We start from the raw sequence: 20864 nt of genomic DNA on the forward strand, positions 1-20864 counted from the left end.
TCAGATTCCGCAACAGAGAAGACGCGCGCGACATGACGCACGCAGACAGTACACAAGCACGCGCATTACTTAGCTTTTCTAAATGAGCATGTTCTTCAGGCCCAAATCAAAATTATTATAATTACTACCGAATAACCCTAACCAAATACAAGCCTATGCTTACAATTAAAGCATGCGTTAAAAACGACATTTATGTATTGTTTGGCTGTGATTTATTTTAGAGCAAATCTATCCGCCTTATTTTTCCCGTAAGAGCGGACGCGTCAATTTAATATTTTTATCTGTACAAAACAGCTCGTTTTGCTGCTTGATATTGCAAACAGTTATTTAATTATCTTGATTATGAACACAATGGTTTGTAGTGCAAACCGTTTGCTGCACTTTGTTATTCTTAACATTATTTCGTCTCCTCAGGAGCCCACTAAAAGCGTGTCTGGAATGTCGAAAATGTGTGGAGCGGAGTGACACAATTCCAGCACAAAGCGTTTTGTCATCACTTTGCTCCAGATCCTTTAGAGGTTTTCCTTTTTCCGCTTACAAGTACAAGAAACCCACTTCGAGCAACGCCTTCACAAAGACGTTTAAAATCTGACAAACTTTATAACGTCTCTCCTATAACAGCAGTTCTGTAAACATGTATAAAATATTCATTAGGCTATGTATTATTCAACTTCTTTTTCTTTTTTTTGCAGTTCTGTAAACAAAATTTTCATTATGTATTCAATGTATTTTTCAGACAAAAATTGGCTTTTTTGTTTAGTTCTTTGCCAATGACAATAAACAAGAACATATGCAAATTGAGTTGTGTCATCATAGTAGTGCACTAAAAGCCGGTCTGGAACATAGTAAGAATATGAACCGGAGTAACAATTTTAGCTCAAAGTGTTCCATCAGAACACACGGCTCCAGATCCATTACGGGTTTATCATTTTCTGCATACAAGTACAAAGATGTTCTAAATCCCACAAACTCCAAGACCGAAAAATCTACCCAGACAGCAGTTCTGTAAACATGTACAATATTCAGTATGTATTATTCAACTTATTTTTCAGACAAAAATTTTCTAGTTTAGTTAATTCTTCACCAACGACAATAACAAAGGACCATGTCACCTCAGTAGCAAATTAAAAGCCGGTTTGGAATGTCGTAAATGTATGGAGCGGAGTGCCACAATTCCAGCTCAAAGCATTTCATCATCACTCGGCTCCAGATCCATCACGGGTTTTCCATTTTCCGCTTACGAGTACTGAGAGAAAACCATTTAAAGCAACGCTGTCGAGCGAGAGTACGCCACGCAAATACGTTCAAAATCCAACAAACTCCAAGACCGAAAACCTTCCCCAGACTGAAGTTCTGTACACATGTAAAATACTGTGTTATTCAACTTTTTTTGAGGCAAAAATTGTCTTGTTTAGTTCTTCAGCAACAATAAACAAGAACGCAGGTCAGTTGATTTGTGAGTGTCACCACAGTAGCGCACTAAAAGCCAGTCTGGAACGTCGTAAATATATGGAGCGGAGTGACACAATTCCAGCTCAAAGCATTCTGTCATGGCTCCAGATCCATTACGGGTTTTCCATTTTCCACTTACCAGTACTGAGAGAAACCCACTTCGAGCAATGCTGTTGAGCAAGAAAATGCCACGCACAAATTCCATAAACTCCAAAACTGAAAACTCTCCCGAGACAGCAGTTCTATAAACATGTAAAATATTCATTAGGCTATGTATTATTCGACTTATTTTTCAGAGACAAATTGTCTAGTTTGTTTACTTCTTCGCCAACAACAATAAACAAGAACGTAGGCCAAATGTGACCCTGGACCACAAAACCAGTCTTAAGTCGCTGGGGTTTATTTGTAGCAATAGCCAAAAATACATTGTATGGGTCAAAATGGCAGATTTTTCTTTTATGCCAAAAATCATTAGGAAATTAAGTAAAGATCGTGTTCCATGAAGATATTTTGTAAATTTCCTACTGTAAATATATCAAAATTTAATTTTTGATTAGTAATATGCATTGCAAAGAACTTAATTTGGACAACTTTAAAGGCGATTTTCTCAATATTTTGATTTTTTTTTGCACCCTCAGATTCCATATACTGAAATAGTTGTATCTCGGCTAAATATTGTTCTATCCTAACAAACTATACATCGATGGAAAGCTTATTTATTCAGCTTTCAGATGATGTATAAAGCTCAATTTTGAAAAATTGACACTTATGACTGGTTTTGTGGTCCAGGGTCACAAATAAGTTGTGTGCTTCACCTCATTAGTGCACAAAAAGCCGGTCTGGAACGTCACGAATATAGTATTTATCTCTAGTATTTGCAAAACTGCATTTTTCCATCTCAAAAATATATCTAAACTATGACCTATGCTATCAATGTCAAATGCTGAAACATTAATTCATGCATTTATGACCTCACGGTTAGATTACTGTAATGCCTTATTGGGTGGTTGTTCTGCTCGCTTAATAAACAAACTCCAGCTGGTCCAAAATGCAGCAGCTAGAGTTCTTACTAGAACCAAAAAGTATGATCATATTAGCCCGGTTCTGTCAACACTGCACTGGCTCCCTATTAAACATCGTATAGATTTTAAAATCTTGCTAATTACTTACAAAGCCCTGAATGATTTAGCTCCTCAGTACCTGAGCGAGCTCCTATCACATTATAGTCCCTCACGTCCGCTGCGTTCTCAAAACTCTGGCAATTTGATAATACCGAGAATATCAAAATCAACCGCGGGCGGGAGATCATTTTCTTATCTAGCGCCCAAACTCTGGAACAATCTACCCTACAATGTTCTGGACGCAGACACACTCTGTCAGTTTAAATCTAGATTAAAGACCCATCTCTTTAACCTTGCTTACACATAACAAATCAACATATTCCTATAATTCAAATCCGTTAAAGGATTGTTAGGCTGCACTAATTAGGTCAACCGGAACCGGGAACACTTCCCATAACACCCGATGTACTCAGTGCATCGCCAGAAGAATGGCATCTACGCTAATATTAGTCTGTTTCTCTCTTATTCCGAGGTCACATTAACCACCAGATCCAGTCCGTATCCAGATCAGATGGTCACTGCAGTCCCCCGGATCCAGTCCGAACCCAGCCCAGATGGTGGATCAGCACCTAGAGACGACCTCTGCAGCCCTGAATGTCAGCGGAGTCCACATCAACTAGATGAGCCCCAGAGACGGATCCACAGTGAAGACCACATCACCTAGACGGCTGTCGGCACAAGACCACGGGAACTTTGGCCAGAGGAGAACTGGCCCCCCGACTGAGCCTGGTTTCTCCCAAGGTTTTTTCTCCATTTGTCACCGATGGAGTTTTGGTTCCTTGCCGCTGTCGCCTCTGGCTTGCTTAGTTGGGGACACTTTCTCTTAACACAATATTGCATTTTATTTTATTATTTCTGATTAACTACCTTTAGCTAAAATGTGAGTGTTTACTGTTGCCTTTGGCATTGTTTATGTACTGTTTCCTATTTAATACTGTACAGCCGCCTTGTCACAATTCTGTATTGTTAAAGGCGGTATATAAATAAAGGTGACTTGACTTGACTTGACTTATGGAGTAGAGTGGCACAATTCCAGCTCAAAGTTCCATCATCACTCGGCTCCAGATCCACTACGGGTTTTCCATTTTTCGATTACAAGCACTGTTGAGCCAGAGAACACCACGCAAAGATGTACAAGATGCCACAAACTCCAAGACAAAAAACTCTACCCAGACAGCAGTTCTGTAAACAAGTAAATTAATTATGTATAATTTTACCTTTTTTTGTTAAAAACTGTCTATTTTGTTTACCTTTACAAAAATTAACCATGGTTTTACTACAAACAATACCAAAAAAACATAGTTACTATAGTTAAACCATGGTAACCATGGTCTTGCTACACTAACCATGGTTCAGCCATGGTATTTGTAGTAAAACTATGATTATACAAGTAGTAATCAATGCATCAAAAAACATGGTTGGTTATAGTTCTTCGCCAACGACAATAAACAAAAACGTACGCCAACTGAGGTATGAGTATCACCTCAGTAGCGCACTAAAAGCTGGTCTGGAACGTCGTAAATGTATGGAGCGGACTGGCACAATTCCAACACAAAGCGTTCCGTCATCGCTTGGCTCCTGATCCATGACGGGTTTTCAATTTTCCGCTTATGAGTATTGAGAGAAACCCACTTAGAGCAACACCGTCGACCCACGCAAAGACGTTCAAAATCCCACAAACTCCAAGACCGAAAACTCTTCCCAGACACTGGTCACATATAATCCACATAAACACTTTTGAAAGGCTTCTTAGCTGATTAAATTTCTCATAAACTACTAAATATACATCTGCTGTACCTTTTACTTCCTTAATATATTTTAAAAACCAGATTAAAAACAAATATATATCAGGGTTTGAACATTATAATTGTTATTTTTAACACTAAATAACATCTGAGCCGGTGTGGACGTCCATGCATAATTTAGATGGGCGGGTCCAACAGTGCAGAAGAGGAAGCGCGACCAGATGATCCGCGTTCGCCTCCTCTAGCGCCGACTTTACATTTGACAAGCAGATTCACATCAGGGCGGTCGTGCCTCCAGTTCTTTATAAGGTAAGTTTACGTTACTTAATATGACTAAGTAAGGCTCTGTTCTGTGGGTTGAATTGATCTGAGTAAGTTTTAACACGCGGAAAAGTGATGACATCTTGGCTGAATGCAGTGCAGTAAAAGTGACTGGGTTGAAACGCATGGCAACAGAAGGTGGCAGCCATATATTGCTTCTAGACTGCATTACATCAGATCAATCAATGATAGAGACGCCTTGGGAATTAATGTGCTTAGATTAACTACAGTAAGAACTTGAGTGTTACACCTTTCAAATCATGCATTTATGTTTCGATTGCCCACACCCACTGATTTTGCAAAGGCAAACAACCTGCCGTACCTGAAGGACAACTTCGGAGACTAGAACTGATTCTTAGTTACAGTGACTGCTACAACTGACTGACGGCTTTAAGGTAAATACTCAACAAACATAAGAGTTTAGCTCACTGTGTGCACTTCACTGTATGTTAATATTTTGTGTGGAACATTTATACGACCCTACGACATGTGACTGTTCACTCCATGTAGCATCATTTGGAGCTTTTCTCATAAAGAGATTCCCATACTCTTAAAAAATAAAGAATCAAAAAGGGGGGTTTTACAGTGATGCCATAGAAGAACCATTATGAATTCTCTAAAAAAACCTTGGAGTAAGCATTTCTTAAAATAACAATTTAATCAAAAGAAGATACACATAAATACATAGCTAGATAGATAATGCTTATACATCATGATAGCATTTGTTTCACTGGCATTTATTTATTTATGGGCACTGCATATTTATTTATTTATTTATTTATTTATTAAGTCATTGCATATTTGTTTATTTATTTAAGTCATTGCATTTATTTAACTATTTATTAGGCCATTGCATATTTATATATTTATTTAAATAAATAAATAGAAAAATAAATATGCAAAGACTTAAAAAATAAATACATTTGGAGTACTTTAAAAATAAATAAATAGGCAATTGCTTTAAATAAATAAATAAATAAATAAATAAATATGCAGTGACTTAATAACTAAATAAATAGGCAAATAAAATAAATAAATAAAGACGTAACTAAATAGACAAATAAATATTTGCCTATTATTTATTTATTTATTTAAAGGCATTGCATATTTATGTATTTATCTATTTATTTATTAAGTCATTGCATATATTTATTTATTCATTTATTAGGCCATTGTATATTTATTTTAATAAATTAATTAATTAATAAATAAAAAAAAAGTAAATATGCAATGACTTAAATAATTACATAAATATGCAGTGGCTAAATAAATAAATATTCTATGACTTAATAACTAAATAAATAGGCAAATATTTATTTGTTTATTTAGTTATGTCTTTGCCTATTTGTTTTTTATTAAGATGTTGCATATTTATATATCTATTTATTTATTAATTCATCGCATATTTGTATATTAATTTATTAGGTCATTGTCTATTTATTTATTTATTTAATCATTCATTTATTAAGTCATTGCATATTTATTTATTTATTTAATTATTTAATAATATAATATAAACATGCGATGACTAAATAAATAAATAAATATTCAGTCCCTTAATAAATAAATTAATAAATAATAGGCAACTACTTAATAAATAAATAAATAAATAAATAGGCAATGGCTTTAAAAATAAATAAATAATTGTCTATTTATGTATTTATTTATTCATTAAGTCATTGCATATTTATTTATTTATTTATTTAATAATATAATATAAACATCCGATGACTAAATAAATAAATAAATATTCAGTCCCTTAATAAATAAATTAATAAATAATAGGCAACTACTTAATAAATAAATAAATAAATAAATAAATAGGCAATGGCTTTAAAAATAAATAAATAATTGTCTATTTATTTATTTATTCATTAAGTCATTGCATATTTATTTATTGTCATTGCATGTTATTTATTTATCTATTTATTAAGTCATTGCATATTTATTTATTTATTTATTTAAAGGCTTCTTTCTTTCTTTCTTTCTTTCTTTCTTTCTTTCTTTCTTTCTTTCTTTCTTTTCATTGTGAATTGTGCCCTGGACAATTCCTGGCAGTTTTTGTGAGAGATTCACCTGAAAGTGTGTGATGAATATGCATCATTTTCTAGATTAAAATCTTTCTAAGATCAAAATCTTGCTTAGGTTTGGCACTTGAACCTTTACATAAACCAGGATTATATTGTAATCATTATAGACTAGATTTTATTTCTTGCCGTATCAGTAGGATCCCCTCAAGGATCCCGGGACAGAATGGGAGTGCCCAGTTGACTTAGTGGGAAGGTGTTTGACTTGTGTGTTTTGCATTGTGAAGAGTTGCTATTTTACCCTTTGTCCCCTAATTAGGCTAACTTCCACTTATGACAACAACACACATTTAGATAGAGTGTTTATGTATCGGGTACAAAGTATTGTACTACTGCACGTTTCTTGACCCACAGGCGTGGTTTCTGAGTACTCGAGCCATGGATCACGAGATATGACAGGTCTATTGATTACAGCAGAGTTGTCAGGTGATAATGCTAATTATACATGAGGAGACGCCTAATCTACATGTCATATCTGCTGTATGTTACCTTGATAAAAGTGTTGCCAAGCTACAAGAGCTGCTAAACCGCCTTTTCCCCTGCAGCCACATCAACCTTCCTCCGCTTTCATTAAACACAGTGGGTGTACGAGACGAGTTACCACTTTTGCATGCTGGTCACATGATCAAAGCTGTCTTTGGGTTGTCATTGGTGGTCATGTGCTCTCATTGTGGTTCATGTGCATCTTCAAACACTGAATCCTCTTTGCAATGCACCTGAAACCATTAGATGTATATTTGAGAACCATTTCACCATGGTAAATCCTTAGAGAAGTGGTTGTTTTTACTTTTTTTCAAAGTTAAACAGTGATATGACCAAGCATGTGTGTTGGTCTTGAGGAAAGAGGAAACCAAGCTTGTGGTCTATGTGTAACTGTATGTTTTTCTCAAGGGACAGGAAGTTGAGTTCAAGTGAGGATGAGCAATAGATCCTAAGATACTGTGTTTATTTTTAATGTTCTTGTATCTGGGATTGTTCTGTGGAACTAGAATCTTTTATCATGAGTCAGTGCACTGACTATACAGAGCTGAAGAGCTTTTGTCAGCAGTTTTAGATGTGTAGTTGTACCCAAGTGTTTGTTGATATGCATTTGTGAGCCACTTTCAAGACGACAGGAATGACTGGTATCTTAATGAAAGTCCTGTGACCAGACACACACACTCAATCGCTCTGTCTTCACTTTAATATAATAAACAGATCACGAGTAAATCAGAATAGTAATTTAAAGGGACAGTTCACCAAAAAAAACAAAAATTACCCCATGATTTACTCACCCTCAAGCCATCCTAGGTGTATATGACTTCATGCTTTCAGATGAATACAATATGAGTTATATTAAAAAAATGTCCTGGCTCTTTCAAGCTTCATAATAGCAGTGAATGGGTGTTGAGATTTTGAAGTCAGATAAAGTGCATCAATCCATCATACAAAAGCGCTCCACACTGGTTAATAAAGGCCTTCTAATCTGTAGCTTCATTTATTCCTTTAAAGGAATAGTCCACCCAAAAGTTCAAATTACCCCATGATTTACTCACACTCAAGCTATTATAGATAGATGGACAGATAGATAGATAGATAGATAGATAGATAGATAGATAATGCTTATACATCATGATAGCATTTGTTGCAATGGCATTTATTTATTTATTTACTTAAAGGCATTGCATATATATATATATATATATATATATATATATATATATATATATATATATATATATATATTTATTAATTTATTAAGTCACTGCATATTTATTTATTTATTTATTTAGTCATTGCATATTTATATATTTATTTAAATAAATTAATAGAAAAAGTAAATAAACAACGATTTATTAAATAAATAAATATGCAGTGACTTAAATAAATAAATTAGTTAATATCGGCAATGGCTTTGAATAAATAAATAAATATGCAAAGACAACTAAATAATAAATATGTTTATTTGCCTATTTCTTAAGGTATTGCACAATTATTTATTAAGTTATTGCATAATTATTTCTAAGTCATTGCATGTCATTTATTTATCTGTTTATTTATTAAGTCATTGCATATTTAGTCATTTATCTATTAAGTCATTGTGTATTTATATATTTATTTATTAAGTCATTGTCTATTTATTTATTAAATCATTGCATACTTATTTATTCATAGTCATTGCATATTTATTTATTTAACAATATAATATAAATATGCAATGACATAAATAAGTAATACATAAGTAAATACATAGACAATGATTTAAATAAATAAATAGGCAATTACTTAAATAAATAAATAATTTTGAAAATTTTAAAGTCCAATAAAGTGAATCAATCCATTATAAAAAGTGCTCCACACGGCTCTGCGTGGTTAATAAAGGCCTTCTGAAGCAAATCGTTGTCTTTGTGTTAGAAAAATTTCCATATTTAAAATTTTATAAACTGTAATCTCTAGCTAATCTCCGCTAATTGTTGTATGCACGTTCACGGGAGAATGGCGTTCCTTTAAAAAAAAAAATCCATATTTAAAGCTTTATAAACTAATCTCTAACTTTTGCTAAATGTCGTACGCGTTCACGAGATATATTTACTCACCCTCAGACTATCCATGTCAAGATAAAAATGAGTTCATCAGAACAGATTTAGAGAAATTTAGCGTTACAACACTTGCTCCCAAATGCATCCTTAGCATTGAATGGGTGCCGTCAGAATGAGAGTCTAAACAGCTGATAAAAACATCACAATAATGCACATGTTCCTCAGTTAACATGTTGTGAAGCGAAACCAGCATGTTTGGAAAAACAAATTCATCTAGGTTTATTAGGCCAAATTCTGATGGCACCCATTCACTGCGGAGGATCCATTGGTGAGCAAGTGATGTAATGCTAAATTTCTCCTAATCTGTTCCGATGATAAGCAAAGTTGGCCTAAAGTTGAGTGAATTTTGACTTTTGGTATCTGATTTGATATTTGTATTAAATCTTTATTTATTTATTTATTTATTTTAATTAAATATGTCCTCAGTCATCAATATCCTCTGTGTATTGTAACACTGTTTATGTATGTGTCTTTGTTAATTCTCAAAAGGAGAAGTTTAGTTTTACAACAACAGTGGGCAGATACTGAGCATAACAGTGCTTTTTTTAGGGTAGACAGAATTGCAGTTAGCAGAACTGGTGTTAAATTAAATCACAAGCTGTTTTAATCAAATCACAGTGAGTTTAACAATATTACAAAAGTCACTTGCTGTAGGCTGAGGAGGAAATTAAATAAGCAATACATGTCAGTCACAACTAGAGGGCGCTTACTCCAATGATTTACCCGAATGTCATGCCTGCAGTGTTTTGTGTATAAAAAAACATTAGGGAAATCTCATTAGGTAACTGGTGGAATGCAGTTATGATTCAGACAGTATGAAGATGCTCGTTTGAATAATATCGCCGCAGTCATAAACAGTATAGTAATGGTTCATTGTGGATTCAGTGCTTGTTTGTGGATGTGCTCGGCAGTGCCGTAATTATCTGTTCTCTGGGCATTAGCTGGTAACATGCCTGCATTGTGCATTGATGTTCAATAAAAAAATAAATAAATAAATAAACACTGAAAGAAATTCCTGGCAGTGGCGTGGTAGCCCTCCTCTGTAATTCTTTATGTAAGCCCATTACAAAAGCAGTAGGATGCGTTCTATTGGACATGCAGTTAATATATCACCCGCACACAGTGCCTGGATAAAACCGATCAACATGGTCTGTGTGGTCATGACTCCATCTCCATCTAATGTTGTTCAAGGGTGGGAAGGAGTAAAGAACAAAGCTTGTTTTAGATTCTAAGTCGAAGATTCATGTCTGATGACTTTAATGACTCATGCAGACAGATTGCATTCAGCAGATCAGACTTTTGATTTCAAAACTCATTTTTGTCACTAGGTTTTTTTTTTTTTTTGCTAGTTTTTACACGCAGATGAAGGAATATTGCATTACATTAAACATTACATTTTTATTTTAACTAATAAATGAAACTTTTGGGGATTAATAAAGATTAATTTATAATGTTACAAAAGATTTCTATTTTAGATAAATGCTGTTCTTCTGAACTTTCTATTCATCAAAGAAACCTGAAAATATTCTACTCTGCTGTTTTCAGAATAATAATAATAATAATAACATTTTTTTTGTGAGCAGCAAATCACAATATTAGAGTGATTTCTGAAGGATCATGTGACTGGAGTAATGATGCTAAAAATTCAGCTTTGAAATCACAGGGATAAATTACATTTTAAAATATATTTAAATGGAAAACAGTTATTTTAAGTAAAGAAAATATTTCAGCATTTTACTGTTTTTGTTGGACTTCGGATCAAATAAATACAGGCTTGGTGAGCAGAAGAGACTTCTTTAAAAAAAAAACTAAAATTTTTCAAAAACGTCTGACTGGTCGTGTGTATATATAAATTTTTAATTTCTGAAATATCTTTAAAAAACGTTATTAATTAATTTTAGTTTTTGAAAGCCTCAGTCTTAAGGCTGCATTTATTATATTAAAAATGCAATAAAAGTGTGATATTGTAATATTGTTTTTTTTTTTTTTTTTTTTTAAATATATTTTACAATAACTGTCATTTATTTTATTATGTTTTAAAATGTCATTTATTCCTGCAATGGCTAAATTGGAGCAGTTTCCTTCAGAAATCTTTTTAAAATGCTAATTTCATCAAGAAGCATTAATATTTTACAATAACTGTCGTCTATTTCATTATGTTTTAAAATGTCATTTATTCCTGTAGTGGCTAAATTAGAGCAATTTCCGTCAGAAAACAATTTAAAATTCTAATTTCATCAACACTGTAAAAAATAAAAACACAATTTGTTGAGTCAGCTTAAAATAATTTGTTACCCTGCTGCCTTAAAATTTTAAGTTCAGTCAACTAAAATAAGTTTACTCAACTTGAAATGTTAAGTTGTACTAAGTAACAACTTAGATGTTTGTGTTTGCTAAACTTAACAGATGGGTAAGTAACCCAGCTGCCTTAATTTTAAGTTGATTTAACATAAATATCTAAGTTGTCACTTAGTATAATTTAACATTTCAAGTTGAATAAACTTTTTTTGAGTTGACTGAACTTAAAATTTTAATGCAGCCAGGTTACAGATTATTTTAAGTTGACTCAACAAATTGTTTTTTACAGTGAAGAAGCATTAATATTTTACAATAACTATAGTCTATTTTATTATGTTTTATTTATTCCTGCAATGGCTAAATTAGAACAGTTTCCTTCAGAAATCATTTTAAAATGCTAATTTCATCAAGAAGCGTTAATATTTTACAATAACTGTCATCTATTTTATTATGTTTTAAAATGTAATTTATTCCTGCAATGGCGAAATTAGAGCAATTTCCTTCAGAAATCAATTTAATATGCTAATTTCATCAAAAAGCATTTTTATTATCAGTGTTGAAAACAGCACTTATTTAAAACAAATCTTTTGTAACATTAAAAAAATCTTATTGACCCCAAACTTTTGAACAGTAGTGTATTTATATCATTTCATTTGAATACTTATTACATTTTTTGCAATGTAAACATCACAAATACAATAATATGCTACTAGACACATTATTATAATTATTATTATTTATAGGTCAGGACCAAAACACAATTATATTCCACACTGTAACAAAAAAAAAAGACCAATAAGTTAAGAAAACACGTGTTTTTACATTACATTTTTTTTTTTTTTTTTTTGCCATTTTAATGTAATTTAAGTTTAAATATCTTGAACAGCCAAGTTGATTGTACTTAAAGGGAACATCCAATCCCCAATACTTTAAATGCTTAAAATTTCTCAATGGTCGTGTAAAACGACACCCTTTTTACCATGTCAAAAACAGCTCTGTTCACGGCGACCCATTTCGGTGCATGTCTCTTTAAATCCTAATGAGCTACTGCTCACCCCGCCCCCTCTTTTTTTTTGTGTATTCAGTGGCGCGTTACCATTAAAAAACAAAGCTTATTAAATGCGTTGTCCTCAGTGGCTCCGATGTCGGGAGAAAATGAAGACCCGTTCTCTTTTACATTCAAATACAAAACACCTGCATTGCTTAAAAGACATTGTCGTCGCTACAGTTGCTCAAATGCAGAGAAAATGGCAAACAAATGGCTGAGAGTGGAAATATGCTAATATGGGACAGTCCGCCAGCAGTCGTGGGCGGAGCCTGAGCAATATGACATCATACTGCTCAGAAAATCAAAACGCTTGATAATTATGAGTGTTTAGGGTTTTTGGGGATTTATAAAAAAGGAGTGACTAAATGGATGACTAAATATAACACTTGGTTAGCGATGTAAATGAGGGTTATACGGTCTCATCCAGTGTAATATGAGTAGTTCAACGTCTACTAGTTGTGTTTGTGTAAAGAAACATCACAGTTATGTCCTTTATCACATTTAACTATCTATGCTGGTAGTTTTTGTTACTTTCTTCTGTATCTCAGGTTTCCATCACCGTTAAGAGAGCCACAAGTGTTACATTTCAAACACGAGCGGCACGCTCGCTTTATGTGTGACTGTACGGCGTGTGGGTGTGTATGGACTGTCATGTCATCTGCCATGCAGTCCTACCAGGAGATGAACATTTAATAACAGCTTTCTCCCCGAGAACAACAACCACTGTGGGCTCAAACGCTGCTTCGCTGCTTTGTCTTAAATGCTAGGAACCCAGAAGCTTGTGTGCATCTATTAGACTGATGTGAATAAAAACAAATGAGGCTGCTGTGAATGCGATGTTTGTGTCTAGACTCAAACCACTCAGCGATAAGAGTAGGAGATAAGAGTTATACAAGATGTTGGCCCTGAATCATCTGGCAAATATTAACTTAAATGGCACTTCTGAGGAAGAAATGTCAGTTTTCAAGAGGAGGGATAAAAAAGCACATCCCACACAAAACATATGGCACAAGAAGCATGGTGGTGCATCTTTGGTAAGGCTAGTGCGGCTCCTCCCCCTCTTGGCATGTGACTACTGTTTCAGCCCCCATTATTTATGGACATATACTCCGACACTCTGCTGTTTGCCTGTGAGCGCCGTATCAGTGCGTGTTTGACTCTATTACTCGCTTCTGCTTATTTTGACTTTCTGGAGAGGAGAAGACGCAGAGGATAACAGAAATGATGGAGGCATCTCTGCCTGTGCACGGGCAGGTTAGTGAACATTCTTTAACGTCAATCAAATATACTATCATACCAACTCTGCATATTTTTAAATGGAAATATCCTCTTTATGAATGGTTGAAACAGTTTAGATGATGCATTTCAGACAGGCAGAAATGAGGAAGGAACTCTTCTGCCGCGGGTCACTTTTGACTTTTAAGATAGGGGTGACTACTAGTTGAAAATGCATGTAGTTTTATGCACACTGAGCCATCAGAAAGATCTGCGTTTGCACAAAGGGTGTGATTTTTAAGATGTTTGTCTACACGTATGTGGGAGAGTGTGAGTCACTGACTGTGGAATGTCAGTGTGTAATATAGGCATACATTATATTTTTTTTTAAAAATAGTAATTGCAATTAAAGCAGCTACCTTTATAGAGAAGAGCATATTCCTCTAACAATGGATGTTGTTTGCCTAACAAATTTGTGTCTGGAAGTGTGTGCTTCGCACCAGTCTTTGCAATGTACATGGAAATGTTGCTTGTATTTGCATTTGGGTCAACTGTGGTTTGCTGTAGTAACAATGTTAGTATTTTATCAGTTATCAAAGTAATGTTCCACACACCAGCGATGTTTGGGTGAATGGCTTCAGATAGAGTGCCAGAGAAAAGTTTGGATGCATTTGACTTGGTTTGTTTCTTATGATCATAAAGAACTTATGATCTAAAGGCTGAAATTTATCTGGAGACAAATATAAGTTGCACCTTTTTTATTTATTTTTAAAATTATATTGTTCTTTTCTTTTCTTTTATGTCTTTTTCTTTTTTTTTTTTTCCATTCATTTTCTTTATTATTATTCTTTTTTTTCTTATATATATATATATTTTTTTTTTTTCTTCTTTTTTCCTTTTTCTTTTTCTTCATATTTTATTTCTTTTTATTTAATTTTATATTTCGTTTTCACGATTCACGTATATATTTACATATATATACGTTTCTTAAATATATACGTTCGATTCACGTATATATTTAAGAAATATTTACAAGTATATGTATTCATTATAATTTTATATATTAAATTTAAATAAAAATATTTTGTACATAAATAACATATTTCTGTTAAATGTATACATTAATTTGTGTACATTTATATATACATAATAATTACACATAGTACACACATAACACACATAAATTAAGGCAAACTCAAACTTTTATTTTTCATCGTGATTAATTTGACAGCCCTAATTTTATTTTATCTTTTATTTTCTATTTATTTTTTTTCTATTTATTTTATTTTATTTTGATTTTTTTTTTTTTTTTTATATATATTTTTTTTGGTATAGTACAAGTGGCCAGTATATGAACTTAAAAGCAGCAAAAATATATATAAGAAAATTAAAATATAATAATATAACACTTTATTTGTTTGCATTTTTTGTAAGTTATATATATATATATATAGTCTTATATTGTTATATTTTAATTGCCATACTTCCATTTGTGTTGTTTCATAGATTTAATGTTATTCTAAAATGTGGAAAATAGTAAAAAATAAATGAAGAATGAATTTAAAAATGTGTCCACATTTTTTGACTGATACAGTAGGCATGTTAAAAGGGAGAAAAAAAATCTCTATTTCAAGGTATTTTAATACTTTATCTCGCAATACTATACCAATATTCTTACTGCATAAATAATTTTTTCCCATTCATATTTTTTTGAGGGAAAACGTGGTGCTGAATGAGAGAAATCATAATATAGTCAGGTCTGGAATTATGATGCACTAATAAACTATTGAAAAAAATGTAATATTATTGCATTTTGATTCAAATATCAATATAATATTGTATTGTCAGGTCTCTTTAAGTTAATCATTCATTCTTAATTTCTCTCTTTCATGTTATTTGAACCTCGTGGAAGTGATGTTTGTATCAGGGCAAGGTGTTTTTGTTGGAGTTTCTGTTTAGTCAAACCGGTATTACCACATTAACGTCATTTCCCTGCACGACAGTACTGTTCTGCATGTTTACTGTTATAGAGGGACATGCTTCATCAAGTTGCTCCACACACAAGGACACAGTGGCCCTTTTTCCTGCTTCTGTGTTTGAAAAGACTTGGTCACTTGCCAGTCAAACAGATACCTTTCAGCGGGCACTATTGGCTGTGCATTAATTACAGGGATAGTCCCATTGGAGCAACCTGCGGAACAAAGCATGGGTCAGTACCTCGCTGGTTCCCGGATCGCATTTAACTATTGAGCATGCAGTCTTTTTTCCTAAAAGCCTAGAATGTAAATGATTAAAGTGCAGACTGCTAATATAAAAGCTAAAAAAACCCCGAAAACAACATAAAACTTTGCAAAACTAGATTTTAAAGGGATAGTTCACCAAAAATTTAAATTCTGCCATTACTCACAGCCATGTTGTTCCAAACTCGTAAGACTTTCAGAACACAAATTAAAATATATTTGATGAAATCTGAGAGCTTTCTGACCCTGCATAGACAGCAATACAACTGACATGTTCAAGGCCCAGAAAGGTAGTAACACGATTCGTACAAGGAGCTTAAAGTACTTGAATTTGACTTTTTGAAATTTAAGGCCTGGAAAACCCTTGAAAATATTCCTGAAAAGGTACTTGAAAAGTGCTTGAATTATTGAAAGACAATGTATCTAAGTAAGTGTTTAATTGTTAATAAGCACATATCTTTCACGCAAAATTCACAGAATTAAAAAAACCCTTTTACGCTTATTTCAGTTAATGTCAGAAAACAATCTACAATCGAACTAGCAAATCGTAGCAAAATGATTCACTGTTTTGAAGCACTCAAATTGCATCTGAATCATTTGATTCAGACCAGGACTTTGGTACGGGGTCGCAATTTTTTTGCTTTAGAACGGATCTTCGTAGTGTGGATTGCAAATCATTTGATTCAGATCAGGACGTCAGTGCGGGTTCGCAAATCTTTTGCTTTAGATCGGATCATCAGAGAGTGGATCGCGAATCATTTGTTTCAGATCAGGACTTCGGTTCAGGTTCATGAATCTTTTGCTTTAGATCGGATCATCAGAGAGTGGATCACGAATCATTTGATTCAGATCGGGACTTCGGTGTGGGTTTGTAAATCTTTTGATTTATATCGGATCTTCATAGCGTGGAACACAAATGATTTTATTCAGATCGGGACTTAGTTGTGGGTCACAAATCATTTATTTCATATCAGGATTTTGAAGCGATTTTTGCAAATCTTTTTTTCAGATTTTTTTTTTTTTGACTTAAACATCAAACCGTTAAGGCAGTACAGTTCTAAAAACAACAAAGAGAAAAGAAAGTATACACATACAAATCCCTTTAAAAAATTAAGGTTTTACTATAGTAAAAGTGTTGTATACTTCAGTAATACTTTACATGTACTACACTTTATTTTTGCCCCTTTTTATTGGTATATTTTTATTTATTTATTTATTTTTTTTTTAGAATTTGAAATAGAAGACATAAGTAAGATCTCTGACTGAAGTCCTTAAAAATCAAAAAAGTAGTATTTGGAAAGTCTTGAAAGTCCTGGAATTTCATTTTACAGTATCTGTGCGAACCCTGTAGTAAGGACATTGACACAGAATAGAAGAAATTGTTGACTAAAGTTGTTTTTTTTTTTTTTTTTCTTTGTGCACAAAAAGTGTTCTCATAGCTTCATAACATTACAGTTGAACCACTGATGTCACATGGTCTATTTTATTTATGCAGGATCAGAAAACTTCTTTAGCTCACAGGTATAAAATCATAACCCTGATTGGTTAGAAAACGAATAGCACGGGCTTCCAAATCAAGTCATATGATTTAGTTATCATCAGTCATGTTTGTAGCACATGTCTGTGATAACTGAGTACTGTGCAAGTTTTATTTAAACACCTAAGGCCGCTGAAAGTGTAATGCACCTTCTGGACTAGACTGACTAGATAAACATACTTCACTGTGCTCATTTTGACACTTGAAGCAGCATGAGATTAGGCGTTTAAAGCTTGAGGGTGTTTATATTGTGGTGGTGGGAATGTGCCTTTGATGCTGCCCTGCAGTTGACCTCCTTTATTTTAAGTAGTAGTTTATTGAGCCGATCTATCACCGTCCGCCTTCACAGCTACAGGTGCATCAGTGAAAACACATGGGAGGTTTCCAGAACGGCTGGAATGCGTGTTTACGTTTTTCATCTTATCAGAACTGAGCTGTTTTCACAGCCTGATGGAGGTGAAACTTTCTCAGCGAAAGTTAGTCGCAATACCAGAAGTGATGGAAGTGCGAATTAGCGTTTTGCTGACTGTTCAACACTGTGAACATTTAGTTGTACTTTGTATATGTTTGTGCACTGGACCTGGAGGCTATTTGACTATGTTTGATTTACATAAAACGAGGAATATTTGAATGAAGTCTTTAACCTTTGCAAATCCATGTGTCTCTGGCTTTTAAGAGGATTTTTAGGGAAAACACTCTAATGTTTGTCCTCTAGAACATTTCATGGGGCTGGTCTTGTGTGATTTGTTACCTTGGCAAATGTGCTGTTTTAACCCACAGCAACCTGTTTATGGGTGTTTATAGTAGCTCTCCATTCATCACTGTAATGGGAAGCCACATTTGTCAAATTGAGCTTGTTTTTGCCCACCAGGATGTAAATTGGTGGAGGAGAGCCACGGATAATGCTACGAAACGAGATCTCTCAAACAGCTGAAAGCCTCACAGCCTCCTTGAAACACATTTAGTCCACAGATGCAGATACACTTGTGTTTTCAAAATTATGAATGCACAATATCAACCATTATTGATCAATCTATACAGTATTGGTTGATATTTTATGAAACGATATTGATTCTTAAATCGTAGGAATCGATTAGTCTAGCCTGTTTTCAGTTGCTCAGTTGCAAAGACGTCAATATAACAGCTTGTAAACAATGTCACGTAACGTCACATTTACCTCAGACAAAACATTCGGTTAGCATAAACTCATTAGTTAGCTAAAGAAATGAACTCTAGAGAGGAGCATTTTGCTAAATATATACACCATATAACATATATTTATTATCATTTTTAATGCTCTTCAATGTTTAATTAATGTTTGAATTAATCCGTCAAGTTTTTAAGCTAGCCGCCATTTAATTTTAAGTGTTTATATTTTAAAGCACGAATTGGCGTATAAATATAATTATGTAATTGTTACGTTATTATTATACAATGTAATTTAAGCATTTGTATACAGATCAGTTCATTTTAACCTTCAATATTATAGTAATGCATATAGTACTAAGTGACTCTCATCATTTTACAGCATTAGTTGAGGTTTTTTTTTTACTTGAGAAAATTTGGCATGTACTGTACCTGATATACACTACCGTTCAGAAGTTTGGGGTCAGTAAGACTTGTAATAGTCTCTAAAGAAGTCTCTTATGCTCATCAAGGCTGCATTTATTTGATTAAAAATATAGAAAAAAACAGTAATATTGCAAAATGTTTTTACAATATAAAATAATGTTTTTTATTTTAACATACTTTAAAATAGAATTTATTCCTGTGATGAAAAGCTGAATTTTTATCAGCTGTTACTCCAGTCTTAAGTGTCACATGATCCTTCAGAAATCATTCTAATATGCGGATTTATTATTAGAATGATCAATGTTGGATAATATCAACAGTTGTGCTGCCAAATATTTTTTGGAACTTGTGATTTTTTTTTTTTTTTTTTTTTTTTTTTCAGGATTCTTTCATGAATAACAAGTTTAAAAAGTACAGTGTTTATTCAAAATATAAATATTTTATAACAATGTAAATTATTTATTATTAACTTTTAATAAACTTTTAATTATTAACTTAATACATCCTTGGTGAATAAAAGTATTAATTTCTTAAAAAATAAAAAATAAAAAAAAGAAACAATAAAAATGTACTGACCCCAAACTTTTGAACGGTAGTGTATATTCAGAATAAACAATATTAAATTAAATCGGAAATTTAATTGCAAGCTTGTGAATCAGAATCAAATCAAAATAGTGTAGAATTGTTATATCAACCATGTATCAGCCATGACATGAAAATAATGCTGAAAATTATAATACTTATCACAAGTCTATATGATATTCTGATCCCAAATTTTGGCTCAAATCGCTTCAATTAAAGTCTATAGACTTGCTCTCTTTTTGCTCATTTTATCTTCCACTAGATTAAATCACCACTGTGATTATTAGTGACACTGCACCACAAAACCAGTCATAAGGGTCAATTTGAAAATGCATCTGAATATTTGGCCGAGATACAACTATTTAAAAATGTGGAATCTGAGGGTGCAAAAAAAATCTAAATATTGAGAAAATCACCTTTAAATTTGTCCAAGTGAAGTTCTTAGCAATGCACATTACTAATCAAAAAATAAGTTGTGATATATTTACGGTAGGAAATTTACAAAATATCTTTATGGAACATGATCTTTACTTAACATAAAAAGGAAAAGCAATCATTTTAACCCATACAGTGCATTGTTGGCTATTGCTACAAATATTCCCGTGCTACTTACGACTGGGTCACATTTAGAAAAGCATGGTCCTATATCACAAGAAGCATATCAGTTTTCCAAAACTAATTTGTCTCAGAGAGTAATATCACGTTTGCTTGTGTCAGGCTGATTCTCTTAAACCTCAAGACCCGAGCGCAGGTTGATTTTTAGAATGCGGTTTTGCAATATTATGTTTTTTAAAATGAGCCTTTGCATCAGCGACTCATCTTAGAGGAAGTATGTGCAGATCTATTTTCATCCTGCTTTTGTGGTTACGAAAATCCACTTTTTCGTAATCGCACTTTAGGTCAGCAAACAGCTCATTTAACAGAGAAATGTCTGAACTGTTACTGAAGATGTGATCGTTGTAATGGGCTTTGATGGCTCTAGGTCACATCCATAGAAACAATAGTTGTGCTTCAAAAGGGCTTCACTCTAAGTGTCTAACAAGCCTGATTTAATCACAGACAAGTGA

The 20864-nt window shown here is 33.1% G+C and overlaps 1 protein-coding gene across 3 annotated transcripts in view; it reads left to right on the plus strand.

Moving 5' to 3' along the window:
• The first annotated feature begins 4530 nt into the window (after positions 1-4530).
• The window catches only part of pld1b (phospholipase D1b), a 41935-nt gene continuing 25601 nt past the window's right edge, over positions 4531-20864 (plus strand). Inside the window, exons 1-2 of one of the 3 annotated variants that reach the window (XM_051098565.1) lie at positions 4587-4627; positions 4944-5034. The gene's annotated coding sequence lies outside the window, so the exon portion shown is untranslated. Of the gene's footprint in view, positions 4628-4943; positions 5035-13766; positions 13906-20864 lie in introns of those variants that run through there. The other 2 variants (XM_051098567.1, XM_051098566.1) reach the window with 2 other exon arrangements.

This window comes from Labeo rohita, chromosome 24, assembly GCF_022985175.1.
Source record: "Labeo rohita strain BAU-BD-2019 chromosome 24, IGBB_LRoh.1.0, whole genome shotgun sequence".
NCBI lineage: Eukaryota > Metazoa > Chordata > Actinopteri > Cypriniformes > Cyprinidae > Labeo > Labeo rohita.